Source organism: Dendrobates tinctorius, unplaced genomic scaffold (assembly GCF_039654945.1).
Source record: "Dendrobates tinctorius isolate UK_male_01 unplaced genomic scaffold, ASM3965494v1 ptg000115l, whole genome shotgun sequence".
In the NCBI taxonomy this organism is placed as follows: Eukaryota; Metazoa; Chordata; class Amphibia; order Anura; family Dendrobatidae; genus Dendrobates; species Dendrobates tinctorius.
The window spans coordinates 18,766,606-18,783,492 of NW_027361783.1; positions in this window are offsets into that span (position 1 = coordinate 18,766,606).

Below are 16,887 nucleotides of genomic sequence, written 5' to 3' on the forward strand. Positions count from 1 at the left end.
AATTCTCCAGATTCTTAACAAGCTCAAAGGAAGATCAGGTTTATAGCTTCACTAATCAGCCAAACTGTTTTCAGCTGTGCTAACATACTTGCACAAGGGTTTTCAAGGGTATTCTAACCATCCATTAGCCTTCTAACACAGTTAGCAAACACAAAGTACCATAAGAACACTGGAGTGATGGTTGTTGGAAAAGGGCCTCTACAGTATACACCTATGAAGATATTGCATTACAAACCAGACGTTTGCTGCTAGATTAGTCATTTACCACATTAACAATGTGTAGAGTGTATTTCTGAATCATTTAATGTTAGCTTCTTTCGAAAAAACTGCTTTTCTTTCAAAAATAAGGACATTTCTAATTGACCTTAAACTTTTGAACGGTAGTGTATGCCATTACATTGCTTTACAGATATCATCATCATCACTGTCCGCACTTGGGCTAACAATCTAAATAGCTTTAAACATTTAGATATTTCATTGGAGTGTGGGAGCAGAACAAAGTACCCGGAAACCTACAAAGCATGAAGAAGAATGGTGAGATATAGTGAGCTGGAGATAGAGATATATACTACATATCTGCTTGATTGGAGACAAGTCTTGACAGTCACACAAAATCCTACTTCTGAGATTATGGTTGAGCACATCTGTGTCATCATTTACAGACAATTGAAAAAGGAGCTGCCAGCAGTGGATCTTGAATATTTGATTGCATAAGTGCAGTCATTATGATATGGCACACAAAATGCGTGTGTCATAATCTTAATTGTTCTGCTTCCAAATTGAATGTGGGGTCTTACAGCCGGAGAAATCGGGACAAATGTAAGCAATTGTCTCTTTAATGATTTCTGATTTATTTCCAGTGTTCAACATTTTATAGCAAAAATCGAGCTGTCTCATTGCATTACATCATGGGTTCTTTCCAAATTACTGATTACCCCAAATAGCAAATTATTATTGATCTCATATGATCTCATATGTCCTATATCTACTATATAATCATTATGCAACTGATTATTGTTTCTGGCCTAGCATAACCCAGTTTCGATGAGACTAGGTGGATACAGAAATACAGAAATAAGTCTTTGAAAATCAAGAATATCTTAAAGCTACATGATTCTAATATTCAGCAAAGTGTCCATATAGTATAATAGTGGTATAATTTTTGATTCTTGTATATATTCATATGTCATATATTCTCCCCTTAACAGTCCCTCCTTTGGAAATATGCAAAATCAAAATCCTAATCTCGTCGAACCTATCGATCTGTCCTCCCGGCCTACCTATCTCAACAATGCAGGAACCTAACTAACTAATCTTCACCGTATATACGAGACGATCCATCTCTAGTAGATGGACCCCTCCTAACGGACTTTGCACAGGAGGAAGTCAGATCCTGGACTATCCCTCGTTGGCTTGCTTCAGGCAGGCATATTCCGGAGGTGGATATGGCATTCTTCTCATGGGTTCGTAGGAGTATCTTTCATATAGGGGATCTTCAAAGTCGGCATGCATAGTCATTACTGTGGTTTCCATTGTCATCGTCATCATTTTCTTAATGCATGGAGCTATGCAGCATAGAATTAATGAAAATATGATCAAAGGACATAAAATAAACTATTGCAAACTTAATGGGTCAATAATTGCCTTTATGGCATCCCCAGTGCATTTTATAAACCGTTGTTGATTATAGTATAGGTAATTTATCCACTTTGCATTCTTATTTACAGAGATGGTGGGTTTAAACACAACTGCTGTCTTGTTCTTGACTTTGAATTTGTTAGGTGCTCCCTGTGTGCCCCCACTGGTACCTATGCTTCTTAGCCAAAATTTACCTTTTGTGTCACCATTTTCCCTCCCAATTTTAGTACTTGATCCTAGTACATATATAACCCTTGGTCATTCTCTGAGGGGTTCTCAATGGTGAGGTACATAACTATACATCCCTTCTTGGGGTAGTGGGTGGCAGGGAAGGGTAGACCTGGAAGGGCTCTCTGGCCTTTAAAATGAGGCTTTAGACAGAGTCATGCAGCTTAATAGGCTTATTCCCCATTTGTCCCTTTGCTGTAGGGCCTGGACTGGTTGATGTCTCCAGTCACTTTCACCAGTGTGCCACCCAACAAGTGACCAGTCCTCACAGTTTGAACCTTCCCCTGTTTCAGCAGTAGTGACACAGATGAATTGTGTACTTAACCAGATGTCAAACTGCACCCTGGGGCCTGGACATTCTTATTGTGAGACAGTAGTCAAATTGATATGTTATTCTTGGGGTGGAGACATTATACCAGAATGTCAGTATACCCTTCTCATTAGTGACCACCCCTTTGTTGACTGACTACCCCTTGAGCTAGGAAAAGGATAAGCACCAGACGGATGAAGAGTGGCAGCCGCCACTGGACTCTGGATCCGGCATCTCCTTGCAGTGGGAAGCGTGGACCCATGGACAGCTGTGATAGTTGACAGGACTTGGAACAGGCTGTCATCTCTAGGTTCAAGGGTACGTCTGTTGAACCTCTTGGTGATGAGGACTCAGTCATCGGGCAGGATCTGGTGGGCTCCTAGGTCCTCAGGATCTGGGATGGATGAAAAGACTCGAAAGTATATTTTAGTCACATGTTTTTAAACTTAGTCTGCATATAGGCAATTATAAAAAACAAAATATAATCCTAAACTGTGAATATTTACAAGTAGGATCTTATAGGGCTGAGTTTTGTTGGATCTGCTATTATGTGTGTGTATTTGTGCGTGTGTGTGACCCAAGGGAAAGACTAAACTCTTATGCTATGACTCCCCTGTTTCCTGTAGAGCATCAAGTATGTAGAGTTTTGTTCGAGGCCTTAAATTTTCCTTGTTCATCCTTAGGCGTATTTCATCCTGTGTAACTTTGTCTTATTTCTATTTCTTCTTTTCTTCCTTGGATACTTGTTTCTGGAATGTCAGAACATCTTTTTCCATTGTTATCCCTTTTCCTCTGCTTCTGTGTCAAGCGGTATTACTGCTGCTTCTTTTGCTGTTACTTCAGCTAGTCTGTGGCCCACTGCTTCCCTTGAAGTGTCTCCAGTGTGTGTGCTTTTACTTTTACCACCGCAACTCTTCCTCCACCACTTTAAAAAAAAAAAAAAAGTCCCTAGTCTCACTTTATGCCATTGCTGCGTGGGAAATTCCCACGCAGCAATGGCATAAAGTGAGACTAGGGACTTTTTTTTTACAGTGGTGGAGGAATACAGTGCGGAAGGATACCTACCTTCCGTCATTGTATTCCTGGAGCTGGTAGAGAACAGTAGCATCAGCTGATGCTGCTGTTCTCCACGCAAGATGGACGTGGGACCCTCGTGGACTTCTGCGGATCGGGGTAAGTATATTGGTGTTTTTTTATTTTGATATTTATCCCTCAGGTGACAATGGCTTCGGGGATCAAAGTGACAAGTGACGGTAAGTATGTACTCTATGTTATATGTACTGTATGTCTATATGTATGTATTGTATGTAGTATATATGTATGTTGCATGCATGTAGTATATATGCAGTATACATGTAGTATGCATGTTGCATGCATGTGGTATGTATGTAGTATGTATGTAGTATGTATGTTGCATGTATGTAGCATGTATGTAGTATGTATGTAGTATGTATGTTGCATGTATGTAGCATGTATGTAGCATGTATGTAGTATGTATGTTGCATGTATGTAGCATGTATGTAGTATGTATGTAGTATGTATGTAGTATGTATGTTGCATGTATGTAGCATTTATGTAGTATGTATGTTGCATGTATGTAGCATGTAGTGTGTATGTATGTAGCATGTATGTAGTATGTATGTTGCATGTATGTAGCATGTAGTGTGTATGTATGTAGCATGTATGTAGTATGTATGTTGCATGTATGTAGCATGTAGTGTGTATGTATGTAGCATGTATGTAGTATGTATGTTACATGTAGTATATATAGTATATATGTAGTATGCATGTTGCATGCATGTAGTATATATGTGGTATGTATGTTGCATGCATGTAGTATATATGTATTATGTATGTAGTATGTATGTAGCATGTATGTAGTATGTAGCATGCATGTAGTATGTAGCATGTATGTAGTATGTATGTTACATGTAGTATATATAGTATATATGTAGTATGCATGTTGCATGCATGTAGTATATATGTTGTATGTATGTTGCATGCATGTAGTATATATGTATTATGTATGTAGTATGTATGTAGCATGTATGTAGTATGTAGCATGCATGTAGTATGTAGCATGTATGTAGTATGTATGTTACATGTAGTATATATGTAGTATGTATGTTACATGTAGTATATATGTAGTATGTTGCATGCATGTAGTATGTAGCATGTATGTAGCATGCATGTAGTATGTAGCATGTATGTAGTATGCATGTTGCATGTAGTATATATGTAGTATGCATGTTGTATGTATGTAGCATGTAAATTTTTTTTTTTTTTACATTCAACACATTAGCCGGATGATGGGACTACTACTGTCCCGTCATTGGCTAATGTGTCAATCACTGTCATGGTAGCAGGCATCGCCCGATGGGACTTGTAGTCCCATCGGACGATGCCTGCACAGACCACCGGAGCCTGCACAGACCACCGGCAGGCCGGCACAGCCCCCCGGCAGGCCGGCACAGACCACCGGAGCCTGCACAGACCACTGGCAGGCCGGCACAGCCCCCTGGCAGGCCGGCACAGACCACCGGAGCCTGCACAGACCACCGGCAGGCCGGCACAGCCCCCCGGCAGGCCGGCACAGACCACCGGAGCCTGCACAGACCACCGGCAGGCCGGCACAGCCCCCCGGCAGGCCGGCACAGACCACCAGAGCCTGCACAGACCACCGGCAGGCCGGCACAGCCCCCCGGCAGGCCGGCACAGACCCCCGGAGCCTGCACAGACCACCGGCAGGCTGGCACAGACCACCGGCAGGCCTGCACAGACCACCGGCAGGCCGGTACAGACCCCCGGACAGTCGGCACAGCCCCCCCGAAGGCCCGAACTGACGGCGCATCATGATGCGCACAGACAGCGCATCATGATGACGTCATTTCGGCAGACAATCAGAGCCACAAAAGTGGCTCATTGCATTTTGGACTTCCGATTCCGGTATCCAATACGAAAAAAGTATCGGTACTCGGTATCGGAATTCCGATACGGCAAATATCGGCCGATACCCGTTACTTGCGGTATCGGAAAGCTCAACACTAGTCCAGTACTATAACTTTATTGACAGCACATAAGTCATGTATCATCCATAACTTGATAAAAATAATTGCAGATTGTGAAATGAAAAATGAGTATTGCAATGTCCTTGGTAGCAGGGCTTCCGGCTTCGGCCCCACCTTTACAAACTGGATTTTCAGCCTGCCAATATTGAGTCTGGGATCAGTGCCATTAGTTCAAAGCCCACATGATCTATAGGTGTGTCCTGAAAAAAAAGGAAAGACTGCATACTTCTGCAGCAAATAGGTTCCTCAACCTCTGTCTGGGTGAGAGATGTTGTTTCTCTATTTTTTTGTGGGGGGCCGTAAGAGTATATGTACTTTCATGGGTTGTGGACTCAGTATGCCAATACCCTATTAAGATCTAAAACTCAATATTGCTGGGTGTCAAAGCTTCTTCCAACTGGGGACTAATTTGCATTTAAAATCTGAGATCCAGAAACTTTTTGTTACATCGGTGGAAGAAACTATCCACAGGTTCTCCTTTCCCCTGCATGACATCCTGGAGAATGGGGGTCTGGCAAACTGCTTACTAGGGTATCTGTCTCCTGGCATTTCCAGGAGTCCTGGCGTGGAGCAGATTGTGTACAAGAGTATTAGCTTTGAGGCTTAAAAGATGATGATGATAATTATGTCCCCCCACCATATAACGATAAATACAGTAGATTATCAGTCTGAGCTACTTATTTCCTGTCTTCTCCTGTTCTGGTTAATTATATACAGTACCTCCATGTCATATTCATCTTTTTCTTCATTATTCTTTTCATAAACTACATTAATTAATAAAACTATAATGGATGCTGGACAGGATGTAGCATAAGGCGTACCGTCTATATAAGTAGATGGAAAGAGGGTAAGACTACTTGGATTGGTCATCTGATAGTCAGAACAAGTCTCATGATATTCTACATTCTGCGTTTGACAGCTGGCACACGTCCAGTCATTGGGAATGTATATAGAAGTATAAATGATGTTGCAACTGACACATCTTCCTGTGTAAATATTTGTTTTGCATAAAATTCAGCAATCTTGTTATATTCCTTTCCTCATGCCTTTTTTCCTAACTTCCTCTGCCACCTTATAAAATGCTTCAGGGTCCTGTAAAACCTCATAATACCTGAGGATGGGACGCTGCTCTCTACTCATTAACACATTCTTCCATTCCTTCTTATCCAATCCTCCTCCCCTCGGAGGGTTTCTTAACATATATTTTCTTTCCTCACTCCACTATGGGTCATATCTGTCTTATAGATATCAACTGACTACTCCCACCCATTCTATCATCTGAATTCTGAATGCGTCTGAGGGACATGTGTGTACATCTTGAGACAAATTCTCATGGGATTATAAACAGTTGGATATGTGACTGTAAAGGCTGTATGTACTCCTTATGTCCGAGTAAAAGGGATCTTCAGTGAACATAGTGATGTCTAGCTATCTTGAACACAGTAATATAGGGGATTAACCAACAATTGACACCAGAGTATTTCACAACTCTTGTGTATCCAGAAACTGTGTAGTCTAAAAGTACCTAATAAATTGTTAAAATTTCAGTTTCCTCAGAACTTTCGCTCTAAACCATTTCAAAAAACCATCTCACAGAGAAATGTAGTGACATTAATAAAACAATAACTAAAAAGTAACAATGGATTTCGAATCTCACACTATCAGAAACATCTGTACAAATCAAAGCAATTAACATTCAAGCAATTCTCTTTCTACCTGTACAAATTTTAACATCTAACCTTATAATTATAGTATGCAGAACAAAACCAGTTTAACCAATTCTCAAATTTCACTATATATATATATATATATATATATATACACATAGAGTGCATTCAAAATTTTTTAGCCACGTGCTAGTACGCCTCCTGCCTGCAAATCATGCACAATACAAAAGACAAAAGACAGAATGAATTCAAAACTGGCACTGACATCAAATACTGCGAATCCTTGACACCAAAACACTTCACAATTTACCTAACCATATGCCAACCTGATTTGTAGAGATGAAAAATCTACACCTTGTCAAAACATACTTTTCAGGGAGACAGCAATCACTCTGTCACATCAACACGGTAATTGAAATTACCCTTCCACCCATTTAGAATAAAACCTATAAACCTATGCTGCAGCTAAAACACCATCATCTCAGCCAGATAATGTCAGGTGGGAAACCCGCAAGAAGTCACCAACCACTTAGAGGTTGGAAAATCACTCAGAGTAATCAAGCCCCTACTCCCACTTGCCCACTGGGAGAGACACAGTTCAGACTTCTGCGATCATCGGTCCAGCCAAGAGCAGGACCAGAACCAGAGTGACATTGAATTTGCTCAATACGTCTCCCTATCTATATTTTTCTTTTCAGGCTGGCTGAGGTAACAATCGCGTATGCAAACAACCAAAACAGCAAAGCAGAGAGGCAAAGCAGATAAGGCAGACAATTAAGGAAATTGTGACCAGGGTGGGTTTTTGGTGCTAGGACTTGTCAGATTGGTCACTATGTCTGAATCTAACAGCCGACTGACCTTTATCTCAGCACGGAAACACTGGAGGGTTATAGGTAAGATGAATGATTTTCTTACCTAGTAGGGGGTGCACATCTCCACCCTCGAGTGGTCCGGTCCAAGATTGGAGGTCTTCTATGCGGCTGGTCAGGTTCGAACTTTCGTCCTAGCCCCTCGTTGGACATCAAATGATATGGCACACAAAATGCGTGTGTCGTCATCTTAATTGTTCTGTTTCCAAATTGAATGTGGGGTCTTACGGCCGGAGAAATCTGGACAAATGCAAGCAATTGTCTCTTTAATGATTTCTGATTTATTTTCAGAAGTGTACAACATTTTATAGCAAAAATCGAGCTGTCTCATTGCATTACATCATGGGTTCTTTCCAAATTACTGATTACCCCAAATAGCAAATTATTATTGATCTCATATGTCCTATATCTACTATATAATCATTATGCAACTAATCATTGTTTCTGGCCTAGCCTAACCCAGTTTCGATGAGACTAGGTGGATAAAGAAATAAGTCTTAGAAAATCAAGAATATCTTAAAACTACATGATTCTAATATTCAGCAAAGTGTCCATATAGTATAATAGTGGTATAATTTTTGATTCTTGTATATATTCATATGTCATATATTCTCCCCTTAACAATTATGGTAAAACATTCCTTAGACAACCATTAAAAAACCCTCATATTTCAATATTAAATATTTAATATTTTTACTTAAATTCTTCCCATCTTTAACAAAAATTCAATAACCCTTAAAATCCATGTTGCTATGTAGATACATGAAGTGATTTGAAGTTGTGGCATCAGTCAGCATTATTATTGTGGTGCGTATGTTGTTTAATTGGACTTAATTTACTGCAGAATCTTAACTTTCGCTTGTATTTTCTTTATTACTTTATTTTTGTAAATTACCCCATTTTGACCAAAAATGCTATATAACCTTAAAATGCTATGTTGGTATGTAGTCCACATCCAGAAAGTAACATGCCCTAATAGTATTCAGTATGGTTGTGTGGTATTCACTTGCTAAATTGGACTATTAGAGCAGATATTCAAAAACTAACATGTGTACTTTAAAAAAAAAAATTCAAGTGAAAAAATGCTATTAGCATGCAGATATGGTGTTAGTCTGCAGGTTAATAGCATTCTAAATAAATCATAGTCTAGGTAGAGATGACAAATACATATAAATTAGTTTAGCTCACCAAAAAAATGTACAGTGTAAAAATTAACTTTTGTTTTCAACAATTAAAAAAAGTCTTTATAATACAAATAATTATAGATAAACTACTACCTACATTCATTCACCATAGAATTAGACTAGGTTAGGTTCCCAGGCACCTAAAAAAAGGTTTGCATATGAGGGCGCACAAGACGCCCCATTGCAGTGCCTTGTAACTGCAAAAGATCTTTTTGTTGAATGTAAAAACATTATGATGCAGTATGAATTCCAAAAGAACAACAATAAGATCAGATAATGGTTTCTCAATGTTGCTGGATTTCAAAACCAAATGGTTGCTCGCAAACCATCCTTGTGTTTTATAGATAAGTACAGTGATTCTAAGGTGGCTGTAACCATAATCGTGTCCTGTCCAAGATGAAGCTGATCCAGTTTTTGTAAAACAGAAGGAGTGTCCTTAACAATGATGGAAAAGTAGCAACAATTGGTTTTAAAAATAATCGACAATTGGAGATATTACTTCACAAAAACTTCCATTGCCAGCCACAATAGGGTGGCCGGGTGGATCAGATGGATTCTTGTGTAATTTTGGGATCAAATAAAATGTGGCTAGTTTCGGATGAGCCTTAAGCCCCCTTCACACACAGTGATCTCGCTAGCGAGATCGCTGCTGAGTCACAAGTTTTGTGATGCAACAGCGATCTCACCAGTGAGATCGCTGTGTCTGACAGCTATCAGTGACCAGCCCCCCTGCCGGGTGATCGCTGTTGTAATGTCTGGAGATTTTCGGGGTTGCTGGTCTCCTACTGGTCAGCACGCATCGCTGCGTGTGACAGGCGGGAGACCAGCAAGCAGGAGCTGGTAGCTAAGGTACACATCGGGTTTCTTAGGGGGCGTGCTGCTTTACCCTCGTCTGGCGGTGTTCATCTTTTTATTTTTACATCAAGAATTTACTGGCATCGGTGTATAGTCCCGTTAGAGGCATCTTGGACTTATCTAATTCATGGGCAGTCTTTATATTAAATTCATGTGGGCAATAAAAACTTATATTTTGTGTTATGATTTATATGTATATACATTTTTAGGATTTATTTTATCTAAGAAGAATTACATTTGATTATTATAAGTTATGGAATTTTTATTATTAATTTACATTTTGTGTTACTTTTTATTTTTATATACAGTGGGGAAAAAAAGTATTTAGTCAGTCAGCAATAGTGCAAGTTCCACCACTTAAAAAGATGAGAGGCGGCTGTAATTTACATCATAGGTAGACCTCAACTATGGGAGACAAACTGAGAAAAAAAATCCAGAAAATCACATTGTCTGTTTTTTTTTTCATTTTATTTGCATATTATGGTGGAAAATAAGTATTTGGTCAGAAACAAAATTTCATCTCAATACTTTGTGATATATCCTTTGTTGGCAATGACAGAGGTCAAACGTTTTCTGTAAGTCTTCACAAGGTTGCCACACACTGTTGTTGGTATGTTGGCCCATTCCTCCATGCAGATCTCCTCTAGAGCAGTGATGTTTTTGGCTTTTCGCTTGGCAACACGGACTTTCAACTCCCTCCAAAGGTTTTCTATAGGGTTGAGATCTGGAGACTGGCTAGGCCACTCCAGGACCTTGAAATGCTTCTTACGAAGCCACTCCTTCGTTGCCCTGGCGGTGTGCTTTGGATCATTGTCATGTTGAAAGACCCAGCCACGTTTCATCTTCAATGCCCTTGCTGATGGAAGGTGGTTTGCACTCAAAATCTCACAATACATGGCCCCATTCATTCTTTCATGTACCCGGATCAGTCGTCCTGGCCCCATTGCAGAGAAACAGCCCCAAAGCATGATGTTTCCACCACCATGCTTTACAGTAGGTATGGTGTTTGATGGATGCAACTCAGTATTCTTTTTCCTCCAAACACGACAAGTTGTGTTTCTACCAAACAGTTCCAGTTTGGTTTCATCAGACCATAGGACATTCTCCCAAAACTCCTCTGGATCATCCAAATGCTCTCTAGCAAACTTCAGACGGGCCCGGACATGTACAGACTTAAGCAGTGGGACACGTCTGGCACTGCAGGATCTGAGTCCATGGTGGCGTAGTGTGTTACTTATGGTAGGCCTTGTTACATTGGTCCCAGCTCTCTGCAGTTCATTCACTAGGTCCTCCTGCGTGGTTCTGGGATTTTTGCTCACCGTTCTTGTGATCATTCTGACCCCACGGGGTGGGATTTTGCGTGGAGCACCAGATCGAGGGAGATTATCAGTGGTCTTGTATGTCTTCCATTTTCTAATTATTGCTCCCACAGTTGATTTCTTCACTCCAAGCTGGTTGGCTATTGCAGATTCAGTCTTCCCAGCCTGGTGCAGGGCTACAATTTTGTTTCTGGTGTCCTTTGACAGCTCTTTGGTCTTCACCATAGTGGAGTTTGGAGTCAAACTGTTTGAGGGTGTGCACAGGTGTCTTTTTATACTGATAACAAGTTTAAACAGGTGCCATTACTACAGGTAATGAGTGGAGGAAAGAGGAGACTCTTAAAGAAGAAGTTACAGGTCTGTGAGAGCCAGAAATCTTGATTGCTTGTTTCTGACCAAATACTTATTTTCCACCATAATATGCAAATAAAATGAAAAAAAACAGACAATGTGATTTTCTGGATTTTTTTTTCTCAGTTTGTCTCCCATAGTTGAGGTCTACCTATGATGTAAATTACAGGCGCCTCTCATCTTTTTAAGTGGTGGAACTTGCACTATTGCTGACTGACTAAATACTTTTTTTCCCCACTGTATATGCACTAATGATATTTTGTATACTCTTTGATGTATAATGATATATGCACTGTCACTTTAATTGCATATTGTATATATTGTATTGTTTAGTAATATATACTTTTTGCACTCTTTTAAAATATATATTTTTTTTTCTTTGAAATATATATTGTTAGGGTTATATGAATGAATACCTTTTGATATATTTATATATTGTCCTCAAGATGAAAGCAGCACACCAAAAGAATTCCAGTCAAAGTGCTACTTATTAGCCCATCTGGCTAGTTGCCCATACAGCGACGTTTCGGTCCTGGGAGTTGTGGACCTTTCTCAAGCAGTGTAACAATGCAAAGTGAGTGCTATTTAAAGCTCACCAATCATACAGGTGTTCACAGACAATTAGATAAAGTACATTGTGCAATACATAGTTTTACAAAACGTGAATAGCAATCAAAAAGTGCATTTATAGAGCAATGTGCAAAAGTGCCTCAATTGATGAAAAGATATTAATCTCCGCTTAAAAGCCATTAATATCTAGTAATGTCCTATAATTTCAAATCAGAGGCAGAAAATCATGGAATAATTGCTTCCATGTTTACAAATATCAACCACAAGACGATTTGGAGCCTCAAGAATGTCTCCTCCTTCTTTAATGATGAATTTGTTAAAAATGCTTATATACAGAAATGGGAATCGGACCTTGATATTAAATTGGATGTGGAATATTGGAAAAAGGCTATCAAATTCTCTAATGCCTCTACAATTTCTACGATTTTGCAGGAATCTTTCTATAAAACACTGATAAGGTGGCATTACACCCCAATAAGATTGTCTCACATAAGTACTAAATATTCTTCCCTATGCTGGAGAAACTGCGGCCTCCCAGGTAATTTATACCACATCTTTTGGGGTTGCCCGAAATTAGAAAACCCTTGGAAAGAGGTCACAGATCACATAGGTATCCTATCCGATAAAAAAAGGTAAAGTCACACCACAATTCGCATTACTTTCTTTGAGCTCCTAGGAAATTAACCCTTCAATTAGGTATGCTATGTTACACATCTTCTTGACTACCAAAAACACAATTGCATTCTGGTGGTTAAAATCTGACCTACCTTCCTTCTCTGACATCTTAGATAAAGTCCGAACCCATAGCTCTATGGAAAAAAGATTTGGCTTCATTAATAATACCTTAGCTTCCTACCATACCAAGTGGGACTTATGGAACTTAAAATTCCAATCAAAATGACTTTGTATTGTATTGTTATGTCTTTACCGTTAGACTTAGTGGTAACTAAATAGCGTTTAACATAAAGGGATATTAGAAGGATAATACTGAAACGTATTACTGCCTTAATACCTAATGTATAAGAGTGAAATGATGTTAATTTTCTTTACCTGTATTTTTCTTTATGTGTGAATCATCACTGTAGAGCAGAGTTCTCTACTTTTTACTTTTCTTTCCTTAATTAACCCTTCCTTCCTTTCCTGTAAATTTTTTAAAATTTAATAATAAAAAAAAAAATCAGCGGCAGCTGTATTAACATATAAATGAGCATGACTCACCCCAGAGTAACCATTGTAATCGCGCCATGTATCGGCGTCTCACACTGCGCAATGCGCAGGACCGGAAGTCCAACATGTAAACATCACATTAATCCCACTCATGCGCACTGGCACAGTATCAGTGTCAGCGCCATCTTTAATGGGGAAAGAAATACAGCACAAGTCTGTGTGCATCTTTTGTTTGATAAAGAATAACATCATCTGACATAATTCAGATATATAGGTGCTCCAATAATAGATAGCGAAGCAAATCAAAATAAATTCAATAAAGAAAATAATAAATAAAAAAATAATAAATAATAAAAAGATGAATGCAATGCCATTTTTGTAGCTTATAGCAAAAGGGACTCACGGTAAGTGGATTCATCCATGTAGGTAATGGGACACCTACCGTTAGCCGGGATAGGTAACCTACACCTAAATTGGGGAAGGAAGTGGTGAACCTCGCTAAAGGCTCCACACTCCACCTCTCCCAAAGGAATGGATATTTTGTTTCAAAAAACCGTTAGTTCAAATCCCAATATAGGCACATTCACCACAAAAGAAAAAATAAAAATAAATAAATAAAAAATATCATAGAAATAACAAAAGAAAATTTTAAACCAGATTTTGCGCTTATAACATGTTTTTATTGAAAAATACATAAATTTTGTTTTCATTCAAAAGGGGAGTCATGCATTCCAATATCAGTCTGCTGCTGCATGATCTGAAAAAAAAACAAAAATACAAATAAGATACTTTAAAAATACAACCCAGAATCATAAAGAAGAGAAACAGTAGCTCATAGAGGAATCTATTACAATTGGCTTATTGAGTAATCTGTAGCTTGTAATCGACATTTACACCAAAAGGTTTTAATGTGTTTAGATTTTTAATCCATCGTAGCTCCCTAATCTTCAATAATTCTATCTCCCCCTCTTCTCAAAGGTGGAATATAGTCTATCACTCTAAACGTCAGATCCTTTTCCACATGTTTAAAATCTGAAAAATGTTTGGATACCGGTAGATCCTGTCTCTTTTTCTAATGCTATGTCTATGTTGATTTAATCTCACTTTCAGTTCGCAAGTGGCTTCACCGACATAGTACAAATTACATGGACATTTTAAAAGATAAATGACAAATTCCGAAGAACACGTCAAAAAATGATTTATTTTAATTTCATTATTAATATGCGGATGTTGGAAGGAACTGCCTTTTTCCATATATGTGCAATTCACACAATTTAGACAAGGGAATGAACCAACCCTAGCCCTACCAGTCAATGTGGTCTGGACATTTTTCTTTTTTGAACCAATATCTGAATGTACTACTATATCCTTTATATTTCTGGCCTGTTTATAAGAAATTAGCGGTGGAGACCCAAACTCTCTTATTTCTGGATGACATTTACCCAATGTAGACCTATATTTCCTTATAATAGAGACAATACGGTCACTCTCTTCACAATACGTGGTAACAAATGGAATCCTATATTTTACATCCCTAATTCGCTTATTCTGAGACAGAAGATCATTGCGTGCTCTCTCTTTACCTCTCATTTTAACATCATCCATTAATTTCACAGGATACTTTCTCTGTCTAAATTTAATGATCATATTGTCTAAAGACTGATCCATAGCATCAGACTCACTCACAATCCTCTTTACCTGGAGTAATTGACTAAATGGAAGGGATTCCACAATTTTTCTTGGGTGGTGACTATCATAACAAAGTAAGTTATTTTTATCAGTGGATTTCACATAAATCTCTGTCTCCAATCTGTCATCCTTCCTCTTGATCAAAATATCTAAAAACTGGATCTCCGTCTCTGAATAAACCATAGTAAACTTTATGTCATCATTAATGGAGTTCAAAAACCCATGAAAGGTCTCCAACTCCACCATTGTACAAGTCCAAAGTAGGAGGACATCATCTATGGATCTCCACCACCCGAGCACATGATCAAAGTGGTGGGACACATAGATGAAGTCCTCCTCCACGGCCGCCCTGACCAAATCTACATAAAAGGACGCCATGTTGGCACCCATGGCGGTCCCTCTCAATTGGATAAAATAGTCATCTTCAAATAAAAAATAATTATTGCACAATAACAATTCCAATAAACTTAATAAGAATTTTTTTTTGTTCAAATGTAAACTCAGTGTTATTCAAGGCCCTGTCCACTGACTTAAGGCATAATTCATGGCTGATTGACGTATACAATGAAACAACATCATATGATACAAGGATCACATCTTTCTGCAATCGTATCCCACATAATTTACACAAAATATCTGTTGTGTCCATTATGAACGATTTAGTATGTTGGCTCAAAGGGCTTAATATTTTTCCCAAAAAATCCCAGTATGATTAAAAATTGAGCCCCTACCCGACACTATATGGCGTCCGGGCCTATTTGTCAAAGAGTTGTGGATTTTAGGTAATATATATATAATTGGTGTGATCGGATTATCCACCAACATATATTTATATAAATCCTCGTCGATTAATTTGTCACAAAAAGCTTTATTTAGGATAATTTTAATCTTCCCCATAATCTGAAATTTGGGGTCACTATCCAATTTCCTGTAAATTCCAAAATCCGACTATTGTTTCCTAACTTCCATTGCATAGTCATTACTATTCATAAGGATGACAGCACCACCCTAGTCTGCTGACTTAATGGTGATGCTGTTGTCCTGTGACAACTGAATCAGAGCATTAAATTTGGCACCACTCATATTGGGATGCTTAAATCTATCCATAGTATGACTTTCTTTAAATAGCTCCACATCTTTTTTTACTGCTGTAATAAATGTTTCAATAGCAGGTGCATTATTTGCTGGAATAAAATCACTTTTGCTAGACAACATATATTTATGTAATTCAAATATGCCCGCATTGTTATTCACAGTATCAATGCTACCCATGTTCACACCCTTGACAATGACCACTTTTGAATTCTTAGGATCAGAAAACCAATGTTTTAGCTTAATCTGTCTAAAAAATCTAAACAATTCCTTTTCTATATTAAACCAGTCAATGTGACTACTGGGACTAAAAGACAGTCCCTTTGACAAAACTGTAATTTCATCATTAGATAATTATCTACTTGAGAGATTTACCACAAGGTCTGATCATTTTTCTTGTTTGCTGCTGGTCTTGTAGGATTGGTTCGTGCTCTCTGGCGTCTTTCCTTTCTGTCCACGGTGATGTTTCCACCCTCCTCTTCTGGTCCTCTGATACATTCCTCCAGACTGAGTTTCTTTGTTTCTAGAAAAATCGCCAGTATTTAAAAAATCAAAAAAGTCAATTTTAGCAGATTTTGTGACTTGATAATAACCTGATATATTAGGCACTTTCTTATCTTTATAATTTCTCTTTAGTTCCATTTGCCAGTTGTAAATTTTACCCACACAATAATCTTCAGTGTCTCTAGTCCACTAACGCCTCTTCACCTCCTCTTGATCCTCTCGTATCTTATTTAAACAGTCTCCATAAATTTGTCAAACACCTCATGCCCAAAAATGTCTCTAATTTTATTTTCACTATCAACAACATTAGCATTAAGAGACACAATTTCTTCTTGTAAAAATTCCATGTTTAACAGGAGTATATCCATAGCATATT